Below are 15,490 nucleotides of genomic sequence, written 5' to 3' on the forward strand. Positions count from 1 at the left end.
AAAAAACGTTGCTAGTCCTACTGGTAACGTAAAGCCCGAACTAAATGTAAGGGGCCTGAAGACCTGAACAAGGCAAGAGTAATAGTTGGTTCTAATCTATGGGACCATTGGAGAAGGGTATAAAGAAAGCAGGTTTCGCGTACAGTAGATGAAGTTGCGCGAATAAATTAAAGCCCCCAACGTAGAATGGGTTTCTTTCAAATCTGACCAACCTTCCATTTCTACGATTGTGGTATGTAAGTGCTAATTTTTTCTAGACTACCCACTGTATTCGCTGTTGACGATTAAGATGCCAGATACAGTACCTCCTGGAATACATTCTAAATAAGAATAACATGCTTTAACTGAGTATCGAACCATCAACCTCCCGCATGCTGACCCAAAACTCTATCCACAGCAGCAGCTGTACAGCACGATGGCTATGTGCTAACGGAGATAGTTACCATACATCTGGTTATAGTGTTGCCCGATTGCTGCTCTTTAACACCCCTTTTCTGCCGGGTGTGCTCACCGGACGAATTTTTGTGACAGACTTTTTTATCGCTGTCATGTGAGGAGTCACGTTGCGAAGCCCGAGTGCACTTCACCCTGTAAATCAGTGTGGTAACCGTTCTGTCGGACATGTCCGACAAATTAGAAACCACTCATGTATGTATATACTCATAAGCTCGCGGCGGCTCCTTGATATACATTTCAGTGCGGAAGCGGTAGTATCATCGGAACATCTTTTAGAATCAGTAACTTGCGTGTTGGGGGTTAATGGACTAGGCACTGCAGCGTGACGTAAGTTCAGAATTTGGGTCGGATGAAAAGCGTGTCCTGATGGCCCAGGAGGTGAACCCAACTTTTACAGGGAAACAGAGTATCGCGGTTCGAGCCCCGGTACAGTACAAATTTTCAACTTTCTCCATTGCATTACGGCCATGCCCTGTGCTGCTGAACGTCGCGAGTTTCCCACCCATCCTTTCCATTTATACTCCCATCATCCATTCCGTATACATTCCTGCCGAGTGCAGTAAGCCTGGTCTGGTGCAAGGATGGACCACCAAAATGCAAGCAATGCTTTTGAGAAGACCTCACAAAAGTATGCATGACAAACGTGGGTATTGGAGGAAAGGGAGGTGGACAGGATACAGTCTTCCGGGATCAAATTTAAAAGAAAGTGAAAGAGAAGCCCCTTCTACAGGTCCCACAAACGACAAAATTAAAGTGGTACGAGCATTTTAAAGGAATGGCAGTTGGCAGGCTGCGGGGACAAGCCAATGAAATTACTGTAGGAGACTAGAGAACTAGAGGAAATCCGAGAAGCAGACGGATCACTGGAATGAAGGAATGTGTGAATAATCCGCTGAAATTCAATTTTCGCATTCTTTAGTCCACAACCAACTGCGGTTTTTACGCAGTAAGTTTAATAGTGAACTACAGTTCAACTACCGATTTGGCAGAAATTTCCTAAAAAGGTGGCCACTCCCAGGGCCACTCCCAGGAAACCTTTTGTTTCTTTGTGTAGGGTGTTGGGAACTTGCGTATCGCATCTAATTGGGTCAGGTAGAATTCATACTGGTGAAATGATATGCCCAAGAATTTTATTTAATCTTTTCCGAATGGAGACCTTTTAAAGTATACTGTGACATCGTATTCATCAAATTTTTTGAAAACCTTTTCCAAAATACTTACACGTTCATTCCATGTTTGGGTCGCAATTAACGAGTCGGCCACGTACAGTGTACCTGGCTAAGCAATTCCTGTCCAAGTACTCTGTCTAATGCTTCAGCGTTCACGTTTAATGCGGAAGGTAGCACCCTAAACTGGTAGCTCCTCTCGGCATTTATTAAAGCTTTATACTCTCCTCGTGTAAGAAAATTTCTCAGTATGAAGCCTTCAAAGCGAGGGATTTTAAGTACCTAATGCCATGAAACCTTAATAACTTATAAATTCTTTGAGTTTGTTCTAATAGGAACGATGACTTTGTTTATTTCTCTCGCGTTTAACACTAACCACACAGCTCAGTCACTTTTATCAAGTGCGAAAATTGGACAGCAGTAAGGTCAGTGCGATGTTTCAGTAACCTTCCATATAATTATACGCTCCGTTTATTGTCCTACTGCCTCAGTCTTTGCCCAAGGAATGCCATATGACTCTCTGCAATAGTTTTCAAGAGGGTTCACTTCCACTTTATATTCATATCACTTAATAACATTGGGTTGTTTACGAAAAATGTTATGATACATAAAGAGTAATTTTGTCAGTTCACTTCGCTGTTAATTGCTAAGACCAAAGGATTTACATATTTTACTGTCTGCTGTTCGCTCATTGACGACCTCCCCGCCAACATCATCATGTTCCATTTCATTTACCATTAAGATTTGAGGGGCAGATAAGTTTAACAATGATGTCAGGTGTCTGCCTGGTCTGATTTGTCATTGTAGTTCTTATTAAGTCTACTGTCACTGTGCGTTCTCCTGCGTGAAATTGACATTCCCGATGCCGTTGTATACTTTTACCCCATTTCTTCTGAATACCTCTATGCCAAGTATACATTTCACTATATGTTTGTCTACCAACAAGAACGTAAACTGTAAAAGTACACCACATATGCTAATGGGTATGCTAGACTGTAATTTTACAACTTCAGATTTATTTCCCATCCAGATTACGATCATACAGTTCTCTACGGGTAGCGTAGGTACATTTGACTTCCGCGCTGTCTCTTTAAACAAGTTGGTTGACATCACAATTGTTGACGCGCCAGTATCAAAAACAACGGTTAAGTCTATGTTTTACCACCTTTACCTTCATTGTTGCTTGAATGATTTCGCTTACCTTGTGTGTTGTTTCTTTCTCTTCAGTGAACAAATCTTCCATTTCTGCTTCCTTATTATACCTTAAAAGTAGATTACTGATATGCTGTACGTGTAAGCTTGTTTCATTGTCGAGTTCTCCTTTCCCATTTCTGTTCATGTTAGTGTTTTATGTCGCTAATATTATTACTGTGGTACACTGACAGTTCATTGCCTTCTTCCTCTAGGCATGCTCGATTATTATTTCCTGGGGGCGGTAAAGATATTGTTTCATTTTCTTCCCTCACTTTTACTATGCTCGCCGGTTCGTGTTCCGGTTGCTTCGGTATGATTCTACGGGCAGCAGGTTCTCTCTCGGATCCGTGTGCTCCACTTTCAGATCCCGGTAATACTCATTTCCTTGTCGCCTAGTATCAAAGTTTTCTCTCGAATTAATCCTATCTCGGCCATTGCCGTACGGGCTGACATTTATTTTCGTACCTTAGGTCAACATGTGGCTGATAGGTAAACCGAATGCAGGGATTTCCGTTGTGGCGCTGAGGTGCGTAAGGATGCCATTCATTCATACGTATACGACCATTATACACAAAACATAAAAAACGTTTTGCGTCACCCCAGTTCCCAGAACTCCTGAAGACAGATGTTGCATCACAGACACAGTCCCTTTGACTGTTCTGAGATGTCACTAAACCCGCCCACAGATGTAAACAACCATGCATGAGCAGCGTCCATTAGACAGAGGGGATTCGACAGCCGATCACTTCCAGTCATTCCTTCAGGAAGGAGGTACACGGCTCGTGTTGTCTGTAGTTCTACCATGCCTAGACGATCAATACCGCTGGCGATCGCGTCCGTTTTGTTGCTTTCAACAGGGGAAGTGTCCAGGTGCCTCGGAGTGAACCAAAGCGATGTTGTTCGGTCATGGAGAAGATACGGAGAGACATGCCTCGCTCAGGCCGCCCAAGAGCTACTACTGCAGTGGATGACCGCTAACTATTGATTATGACTTGGATGAACCCTGACAGCAACGCCACCATGTTGAATAATGCTTTTCGGGCGGCCACAAGACATCGTGTTAATACTCAAACTGTGCACAATAGGCTGCATGATGCGCAACTTCACTCCCGACGTCCATGACGAGGTCCATCTTTGCTACCACGACACCATGCAGTGTAGTGCAGATGGGCACAACAGCTTGCTGGATGGACCGCTCAGGATTGGCATCACGTTCTCTTCACCGATTGTCGCATATGCTTTGAACCAGACAATCGTCGGAGAAGTGTTTGGAGGCAATCCGTTCAGGCTGAATGCCTTAGACAAACTGTCCACCAAGTGCAGCGAGGTGGAGGTTCCCTGCTATTTTGTGGGGGTAGTATTTGGGGCCGACGTACGCTGCTGGTGGTCATGGAAGGGCCGTAACGGCTGCAGTATCCGTGAATGCCATCCTCAGACCGATAGTTCAACCATATCGGCAACATTTCGCGAGGCATTCGTCTTGATAGACAACAATTCGCGCTCCCATCTTGCACATCTTGAGATTGACTTCCTTCAGGATAACGACATCGCTCGATTGCAGTGTCCAGCATGTTCTCCAGACATGAAGACTATCTAACATGCCTGGAATACACTGAATAGGGCTGTTTATGGACGACGTGGCCCACCAGCCACTCTGAGGGATCTACGCTGAATCGCCATTCAGGAGTGGGATAATCTGGACCAACTGTGCCTTAATGAACGTCTAGATAGTATGCCACGATGAATACAGACATGTGTCAATGCAAGAGGACGTGCTACTGGGAATTAGAGGTACTGGTGTGCACAGCCACCTGGACAATCACCTGTGAAGTTCTCGCTGTGATAAAACATGTGGTTTTCATGAGCAATAAAAAGGGCAGAAACGATGTTTATGTTGACCTCTTTTCTAATTTTCTATACAGGTTGCGGAACTCTCGGAACCGAGATGATGCAAAACTATTTTTGATGTGTGTACTTTTCAAACCATTGCCACCACCGTAGTTGTTCTTCCCATTTGGGTTGTGTTCATAACTGTTACGGTAACTAGGCATGGCTTGTCCAACCTCATGAATTAGATGTATTGAGTTGAGTACTGAGAGAATGTACTCGAGATCGTGTTCGGGAATGGTTACTACTTTTTCCCTATTACCTGCAGGCAACTTGTGTCCTCGGATTTTGAATACATCGACATGAGATATCGGATAATTCCAGTGGCTAATATTGTTTAGATATGTTTTAAAATAGTTTATTAGCTCCCAGGATTTTGGATGATATGATAATGGGTTAAATACCTCTCGCCCGAATCTCTCCTGAATAGCTGTTGACCAGTATTTATCTAAAAACGCATTCTCAATTTGATCATATGTCTCGCAGAGTTCCGACATCCGTGTAGCCCAAAAAGGGCGTCACCTTTTGGTTGTCGTACGACACATTTGATCTTTTGAGCTTGTGTCCAAGCCCTAGACAGTACATTCCTAAGGGCTCGGAGAAACACTATCGGGTGCGTTCGCTTTGTTTCATTTGATAACACAAGAAACTGTCTGTGTATTAACTCTCGCCCATTAACAACGCTGTCCAGCGGGACGGAACAGCATTTACATGCAGTGATGACATATCTGTCTCACAAATGTTCTATCCGTTGCTCACTTCTGTTGTCGCCGTGAGCTCGCACGGCGTGGGTTGGGCATTGTTGCCCGCGCAACTGATTTCTCTCACCGGCGGACGGCTGTTTATAGCTCCGCTTACCTTCCCCGGCGATGATATTATCGTACATCTTTTGTTAACTGTTTCGTCCATTAATCTTTGTTCTACAAACTTGATATCATGTTCTACGCATTTTAAAATTGTTTCTTCCTTGTCCCCCATTAGTTCCTTTACCGCTTCCATATACGTATGCTGTTCGCGTACGCATTTTTACCAAGAAAGTTGTGTTTGCATCTTTTGTATTAAGCTTTACTGTTTCGTAAAGTTGCCCACTGTCTGATTTGATTTCTTTGCGTTCTAACTTAAGTAACCCTATCTCCATTGTGATTTTCTCTATATTTTCTGGTAAGTCGTTACAGAACGAATGTACCTTCGCTACTTCTGATTGTAAATTATCTATGTCAATCTGCGTATTCATTTGCATTACCTGTAAATTATCCTGAGTTTCTCTGATTCCGGATAGCTCCTGTCCATACGTACGTGTGAGTGTCTTAAATTTTTCTTCCACTGGGACTTTTAATTTCTCACTCATATCGTGAAGTTTGTACTTTAATTTTTCTTTCCATTTCCTTAAAGATTTGCGAAATCTGCTGTGTTACCTCCGTATCCAGATTATTGAGCTCTGTGCTCAAATTTTTTGCCTCACCTGAAATGTGTGTCATGTTTGTATTTACATTCCTGATCTAGGTCTTTGGTGTGGTCGTGTCTGCTTTAATAATAATCATGTTTGTATGTATTGCGTCTAAACTCGACACATTTGAATTGATTGTGTTCACGTCAGCTTGTATTGTTTCGAAACTCGACATTTTTTTTAATTTACTGTGTTCAAATTTATCTCTAAACCCGACAGTTTAGAATTTACTGTGTTCAAATTGGTCCCTACACCCAACATTTTTGAATTTACTGTGTTCAAATTAGAGCCTAAACCCGACAATTTTGAATTAATGTCTGTTTTCATTTCGTTCACGTCTGTTTTTATTTCTGTTAAGGCTCGAAGTAAGGCTTGCTTATCTTCCCTAGTCACCTCTGGCTTACGCCTGTCAGCATCAGAGTCGGTACTACAAGTACTACTTTCATTTGCATTATTCCTTTGCCCTGAGGCGTCTTTAACTTCGTCTACTATAATGAACCTATTACCTGTAATGAAATGTTCCGTATTCACGGGCGTCGCATGTAACAATGGCACGTCGCTCCTAGCATCCAAATAATCATCGCTTGGCGGTTCCAAACCACTCATAGTTACGTTTTGCAAATACAAGTCTACTATATTGACATTTTGACTTTGAAATTACATTTCCTTATGGTTTTGTCCACCCATTACAGATATCTTTACGCCTCTGTAGTTACCAAAATCAATATTTTCTCTGTTTTAATTTTACTTCCGCGCTATTTCTCGCACGACAGAATGCATATACAGCTATACGTAATTGTAATCTCAATTGCTGTTCGCTCAATATGCTTTTCGTACTGATAAAGGATTGTCAGTCTGTCTCCGTGATTGCGATTGCGCTAACGTCTGAAGCTTTAGGTTTGGGATTTTAGGAAACAGGTGCTTGGATTTTCTAGTAGTTCTACTAATAACGCATTTTCTACGTGCATGGCGCGGTCTTACCTTATTGTTGTAACTGGTTGTCTTGTAACTGGCACTTCCCTCCATTGTGCTTTTAGTTGACGACTTTTGGTATTGTTATCTTCTTCCTTCTAAGTGATTTATTATTTCTTTCTCTTTCAGTGAGACTTTTTCCAGTGTTACATCATCATTTCCGTCATACCGTTAGAGTACATGGGATATAAATTATTAGTTCGGCGCTCGGAGAAGCACAATAAGCTGTGCTATGCCAGTAAATGGGTTCATATTAGTTCATATTATTTCTACATGGACGATATAATCTTTCTCTTGTCGTAGATTTGTGCTTACTAATTAATAACACTACGACCGATCGCTGCGTCCACCTACAAAGTCTTGACCGTGTCCATCATTTCTTTTATAATCGGATCTACGTAGTAGCTACGAAGTACACGTGGTTTCTTGAATTTTTCTGTGTTACAGTACTACTTGCAATAATAACTCAATTTTTCACTGGTGAAATGCGAATGTATGACTTCTTCAACATATATAAAAAATAAAGACTTTTTAAACCATTCTCTCAACCCTAAATGTCTACCGCTCATTGCGCTCTAAATTAACGTGCGTCTACCATCGTCCATTAGCAGAGAGCGAGTCCTTCCTCTTACTAAGGAACAGGAAAAACATCTTATGTTTTTTAACAATTGAAAATCAAAAATATATGACGGTAGGCACAGGCTCTACGCTGCACTGCCGCTTCACCATTCCTCTTTACTTTTCAAGAAAACGAAAACATAGAAACAAGAAATGCAAAAGGTATATCATTGCTGGCCACCAGACTACCCAGACATGAACATTGTTGGGTGTATATGGTATTCCTTGCAACGTGCTGTTTGGATGAGATCTCCAATCCCTCGTAGTCTTACATATTTGTGCTCAGCCCTGCAGGATTCATGATGTCAGTTCCCTCCAACACTCTTTAAGACATTAGTCGAGTCCATGCCACGTGATGATGCAGCACTTCTGCGTGCTCGCGTAGCCCTACATGATATTAGGCAGATGTACCAGTTTCTTTGGCTCTTCAGTGTGCAATAGCCACAGCATAGTTTTCTGCAAGTAGGCCACTACAGTTTTCTTAGTTCTTCTACTATGTGACTGGCCCTTGATGATGCCAATACTGACACATAATTAAATATGAATGAAAGGTATCTTTTCTTGCTAGAGACATATTTCGTGATCACTGGCATTACTGGGTTCTACAAAGAGGCACTACGGATTACGAGTAGATTTCAAACGGCTTCAAGATTTGACCTTTGGGGACAGATATTTCATTTCTTTTTGCCTGAGTGATAATAATTATAGATAATTAAATACCTTCATATAAAATAAACATTTTTAAATACATGCTGGTGCAACGAAAACTTCGTATGTAAGCAATGAGACACCTATAGATAAAGCCACTGTAAGGCTAAGAAAAACTAAAGGACGCCTCCGCTAACACCTTCATAACAAGGTTATAGGTAAAAGAGGATAGAATTTATAAGAGCAGCTGCTTTGTCTTCTAACAAATGTATAAGACTTCCCTTACAAAGCATCTGAACCAATTAAAAGCGATCCTGCACAAGGAAGGAATATATTCCAGCGTTGATTGTGTCCTGCAGAATATTGCGGGGGAGGTGAGGACGCCAAAGGCAAAGCGGGTTGCGAAACCTCAGGGGATGAGCCGCCTACGGACGCCTGACAAAAGGAGCGGCAGTCGGTGCCGCATTAATTAATGAAGATTTTACGTTTTACCTCAGATGTTTCTCAAGCTGGAAGAAGAAATTATTTATCCCGAAAGTGCAGCTGCTAATTACAGTGGCCTGGCTGAGAAATGAGGCGGAAAATTTGCGTTTTCTTTCGGTCTGAAGAACGGCCGAGCAGTCATTTCTCAGTGCCCGCCACGGGCATACCCGTCTGTAATTGTTGGCGGAGTTTTGCCAATTTGTTTTCCTGTACACCTTGTTTCAAATGTTTCTGAGTCAGTGGTTGCGCATCAGTTCCTCAGGTGCCATTGACTTCGTCTGTGTTGGTAGCGTTGTGGTGTATGAAATGCACAGGGATTAGGATCAATAGAAACCGATCTAAACAAACGTCCTAAAGAATATAAAATAAATACTGCGGTAATCGTAGAAGCGAAAGAGAACGCCAGAAGCGCAAACGAGCTGGACCCACTACGTCGTGCTTTACAGCTATAAAAACAAGAGCGGGTCGTGGATCAGCAATTTTAATAGACGTGAAATCGTGGGATAAGTAAAGGAATATAATTTACTGAATAGAAAATCTCAAACGTAAGTTGAAAATACGACCGGAGACATTTAACAGCAATAGGAATGTATGCACCAGCGGAAGGGAAGAAGGAATAAACAGGCATATATTATCAAGAACTTCAGAAACTTCAAAACAAAGTAATCAGTAAGGTCCACATAATTTTAGCGGGGATTTGAATGATAGAGCTGGAAAAGCATCAGTTCTCTGTTTTGTAGGCATTAACGGGGATGATACTATAAAAGCAGCTTAACTAAGGGGGATACAGAGTATTTCACAAATTTAAGGTAACTATCACGTTCTTTAAGAAGAACTATGCTTCCAAATTTACATGGTTTGCACAAGATAACCTTTCACTAAAATGACGTTGACTGCAAGGATAACTGACACTTGAGTATATACTGATACAGATGTAAATAAAGGTAGCTACCTTGTAAAATCAAATTTCCAGTTTAGGTCCTCTTGGTAAATGCAAACATTAGAAATAAGAATAACGAAGTAAACAATTAATCGGAAGATTTAAGGCACATCTGATACAAGGAGAGAGCTTAAATGAGCTACATCAGGATAGACTCACACTACTGTTCATTGAAATACATTCTGAGGAAGGCACAAACGAAGTTTGATGTAAAAAAATTATTGAATATAAAAATCCATTGAAACATATAGCAAGGCAAGTGGAGTTCTTGGTTAAAAGTGGGCAACAAATGGGAAGAGAGTTTTAAAAATTTGGTACGAAGTGATGCAAAAAGCCATAAACAGAAAGCCTAGGACGTATAATGACAAAATAAATTATTGCAAGGTAAAGATAGATGCCTTCGGAAAAGAAATGCCGCAAAACAATACCAAGATCAGCACATACAACATTACGGAACACATTTGTAAGCATATTTGAACATGATGTGCATGGGAGACAAAAAAAAAAGCATAAAATTTAATGAAATTCATAAGTAAAGAAGAAAGATATAATCTAGATCTTAAAGTAATGCAAAACTCTGACTGGAATAAACTTTATAACGGACTGTAGTATAATCGAGAAATCGGAGCGGCAAATAGTAAGTAAAAAGTGCTAGAAATAGCTTCTACAGGTCTGATGTAAGCGAGGACAATTAAAAAAATCTAAACACGGAGTAATTCTCTTTTGATTAAGAACGTTGTATCTTTTTAGCGTATAGTGCGTAAAATATAAGATACCAGAAGAATGGAAATCGGTAATGGTCATGGCAGAAGATCTAATGTATCGAACTATCTGTATATAAGTACCCTGTATAACGCTTACAAATTGTACTGCTAAATAATGACTGAAAAGCTTCCAAGTATCTCGGAAACAATTTTTATGGGGAGGAAGTACGTTTCCGAACGGGGTGAAGCGCAGACGATATTTTCGCAAAGCAACGGATGAAAGAACGGACTCCAGAGCTTAGTCTACCTCAATATATACTACCATCCCAGTACTGAACAAACTTGAAAACTTTTGTGATATTTTTATCCGTTTTTTAGGTAAAAAGGTTCAAAGTTATTTACTTACACACTGTTCTTTAGAGAATCCACAGATAAGCGTTTTGTAACAAATTTTTCGTAGCGAAACCTATGTCCCAAGGCAACTACGCACAGAAGATGTCTTCCATTTTTGCGGTGTACTCCTAGATCCTAATTTCAAACGTCTTTGAAAATATTATTGATGTAGTTACCTGTTTCTGAGAATCAGAGGTTCAAAGTTACTCAGCTTACATACGTGAAGTACGCAGATATGGTGTAAGGCTTAAACGTAACTTACGAAGTGACGTGACACGGAGCAATATGACATTAAGAGTCTCTGTTGTAATCAGAAAGATTGTGGGAACACAATATTGTAGTCCTATAGCATGCACAAAATATTTCGGCATGTAATATCCAGCCTGAAGTGAAAATTTGATTTATGTTATTTCAACTTCATATGACTAAATTATCAAAATTTATCTGATCCATGAAGTTCTTTTCATGTGAGTAACATGCTCAACTTGGCAGAAGAAAGATAGGAACCATCGGAAAAAATGCTCCGGTCAGAGCACAAAAAAGGCGGAAATATTTCTGTTTAAAAGGCTCTGACGAGAAGTAGGGTACTAGCTCTCATTCCAACTTCCTCAGCATATTTTAAAAATTAACTTAAAATTGTGGCATATGAACATATTCAGGTCCTTTTCTGTGAGGAAAGAAGGAAGCAATGGCACTGGGAAAGAAGCCAAAAAGTAATAATAATAGAAGATATTAGACCCTGATCGTGTTATAGAGTGAAAGAGACACAGGCAGTGCGAGAGAAATGATGAACACAGTGGCAGTGGAACATCGGTACAGAGCATTGCTAGGCCAAAAATAAAGGACACGGTGCCAGCGGAGTCGCATTAAAGAGAGGGAGAAAATGGAAATGAGTGAGAGCCAGAGATAACGATACATAGAGTCTATAACAATGGCAAGGAAGTGAGAGATACTGACAGTGAGAAGAGACACAAGCAGTTAGAAGGAATGGTTCAAATAGTTGTAGTAAGAGAGAGAAATCTGGACACATTGACAATGATAGGAGACAGTAATAGGAGGAAAGAGTGAAGAAGACTGTGGCTGTGAGGTTGGAGACAGTGGCAGAGAGAAACACAAAGAGATAATTACAATGAGGTGGGCTGAGTCAGTGAGGGAGGATAGGCAAGTTGGAATGGGTGGTTTTCAGCACCTTACAGCGAAGGAATAGTAGGTGTGAATGAGTTACGAATGGAGGAGGTTGTAGGAGAAAGAGATGATTTGCTTATTCAAAAGAGCGCAAATACGTTTGTATGTCAAAATGTTTGCGAAATCTTTTTTAATGCTGTTGAGGAAGATATAATGAGGTAGCTGATACCTTACTTCTCAGTTAGAGCCTTTGAAAAAGGAGCCTATTCGCTTTTGTGTGCTCTGACAGGGGCATGATATGACCAGAGGGACAGGAGAAGATCAGGCCTACATTTTGGAAGGAACAAACGTAGCATTACGATGTTACTCCTGGGTGACCAAGTTGTCATAAAATTCAGCTAAATAAATAACAAATGCTATAACATAAGGTACCTGAAACAGGTGCAAGCCACAATCTAATTATATCAGTAAATAAAAGTAAAACAATGGCCATCTTACACGAACAATAATAGCCCTATATAACAAAGCAATATAATAGGTCGCAGGTTTATAAACATTAAGATGTGACATAGCATATGCTCAAGATATGGAGACACTTAGAAAACTAATATTTACCAGCGGATATGTGGCCTCGTGATTAGTTATATGATCTACCAATCTAATCTTCAGCTTTCTTCTGTAGCACACGAGTTCGTAAGATTGTATTTTCTTCTTGTCTAAACTGTCAATCGTCCATGTTTCACTTCCATACACGGCTACACTCCATATAAATACTTTGAGAAAAGACTTTCCGACATATAAATCTATACTGGATGTTCACCAACTTCTCTTCTTCAGAAACGCTTTCCTTGCCATTGCCAATCTACATATTACATCCTCTCCACTTGTAGCGTCATCAGTTGTTTTGTTCCCCAAATAGCAAATTTCAGTTACTACTCTGAGTATCTCATTTCCTAATCTAATTCCCTCAGCATAACCCGGTTTAATTCGACTACATTCAATTATCCTCGTTTAGCTTTTGTTGAGTTTCATCTTATATCTCCTTTCAAGACACTGTCCATTCCGTTCAACTGCTTTTCCAGGTCCTTTGCTGTCTGTGACAAAATTATAATGTCATCGGCCAACCTGAAGGTTTTTATTTCTACTCCACGGATTTTAATTCCTACTCCGATTTTTTCTTTTATTTTCTTTGCTGCTTGCTCAGTATAATGATTGAATATCATTCGGGATAGGCTGCACCTTGTCTCACTCCTTTCCCTAACACGGTTTCCCTTTCATGCCCCTTGTGCCCCGCGACTCTTATAACTGTCATCTGGTTTCTGTACAAATTGTAAATATCCCTTTGCTCCCTGTATTTGACCCCTGCCATTTTCAGAATTTGAAAGGGAGTATTCGAGTCAACATTGTCAAAAGCTTTCTCTCAGTCTACAAATGCTAGGAACATAGGTTTATCTTTCCTTAATCTACCATCTAGGATAAATCTTATGGTCAGTAGTGCGCACGTACACCAACATTTCTACGGAATGCTAACTGATCTTCCCCGAGGTCGGCTTCTACCAGTTTTTCCATTCATCTGTAAAGAATTCGTGTTAGCATTTAGATGTTGTGACTTATTAAACTGATAGTTCGGGAATTTTTACATCTGCCGATACCTGCTTTCTTCGATATAGGAATTATTATATTCTTCTTAAAGTCTGAGGGAATTTTGCCTGTCTCATACATCTTGCTCACCAGATGATAGAATTTTCTCAGGGCTTTGTAGATACATTAGAACGATAAATAAATTTTATTTTCTAATTACCTGTGTGAAGACCTGCACTGTAGCACCATGTCCAAATGCAGATAGAACCACAGCAATCATATTCATGAGCTTAGCTCTCCGAAACGGCCATGCAATTATTACTGGTATTGGTGCAATTTGGAAAATTAACAAGCACACTGTTTAATCAATACAACATTGGTTGGCCTTGCATTTTAACAATACGTGAGATATTGTCACAAGGTCGCGATAGAATGGTTCAAAGGGTTCAAATGGCTCTGAGCACTATGGGACTTAATATCTGAGGTCATCAGTCCCCTAGGACTTAGAACTACTTAAACCTAACTAACCTAAGGACATCACACACATCCATGCCCGAGGCAGGATTCGAACCTGCGACCGTAGCAGTATCACTGTTCCGGACTGAAGTGCTTAGAACCGCTCGGCCACACAGGTCGGCGGTCGCGATAGATATCTTACCCTATGTAAGCGTTATCAGCCATCGCATGATACGAAAAAATGGATGGAAAAAGGGGAAATATTAATCCGGGCCTCTCCTCTATTTCTCACAGCGTATAAAAAATTGGGATGTAAAGCAAATTTAAATATGTAGTTCTTTTACACAAAATCATTTCAGAAAGACAAGATCAGAAATATAATATACTGACGGAACACTGCTTCATCCTGAAGAAATGAACTACTTTCAGTGAATGTGATTTGATGTCTCCAGCTTAGTTTGAAAGGTGACAGGAACTTGATATGTTCCTTGAAGAAGAGGCACACAATATACGGTGCATAGAATGAAATTTTCACTATACAGCGGAGTGTGCGCTGATATGAAACTTCCTGGCAGATTAAAAGTGTGTTCTGGACCGAGACTCGAACTCGGGACCTTTGTCTTTCTCGGGCAAGTGTTCTACCAACTGAGCTACCCAAGCACGACTCACGCCCCGTCCTCACACTGTCAGAAGTAAAGCTGTGAGGACGGGGCGTGAGTCGTGCTTGGGTAGCTCAGTTGGTAGATCACTTGCCCGCGAAAGGCAAAGGTCCCGAGTTCGAGTCTCGGTCCAGCACACAGTTTTAATCTGCCAGGAAGTTTTAATATACAGGGCGTTTCATAATGAATCTACGAGTTTTAAGACTTTGTAGCATTTGTTACGTTCAACTTACAATTGCAAACAATACATCAAATTAAAGAGCTACTCAAAGAGTATTTCCTTTTCCCTACGTTTGTTCGATATGAGCACCACTCGTCACACATCGAATTGAGAGGCATGTTCTTCCTAAACTTTGATCAGTGCGTCTGGAGTAATTATTGCAACAACGCTGTTTCTGCAGTCGGGTTGTTCACTTGGTAGCGGAGGCACATACATGCAATTCTTCATAAACCACGGAAGGTAAAACTCACAAGGCGTCAGAGGGTGTGTGAGGTCATGAAGGCCAAGCTCTTGACATCCGGCCCCTTTCGCCAATTCAGCGGTGGGGTACAACATCGTTTAACCAATCGCTTAATGAGTTGGGTCAGTAAGGCGGTGCACCGTCTTGCTGACAAATGAAGTTCTGTGGTTCAGTTTCTTCCAAATGAGGGAGACCCATAGTTCTAGCGCATAAAGATAAGAAACACCACTCACGGTGGATTCACCAAAAAAGAAACGACGGTAAGCTTTCCGCCAGGACATGACACAAAATACAATCAGT

This window comes from Schistocerca piceifrons, chromosome 5 (assembly GCF_021461385.2).
Source record: "Schistocerca piceifrons isolate TAMUIC-IGC-003096 chromosome 5, iqSchPice1.1, whole genome shotgun sequence".
In the NCBI taxonomy this organism is placed as follows: Eukaryota; Metazoa; Arthropoda; class Insecta; order Orthoptera; family Acrididae; genus Schistocerca; species Schistocerca piceifrons.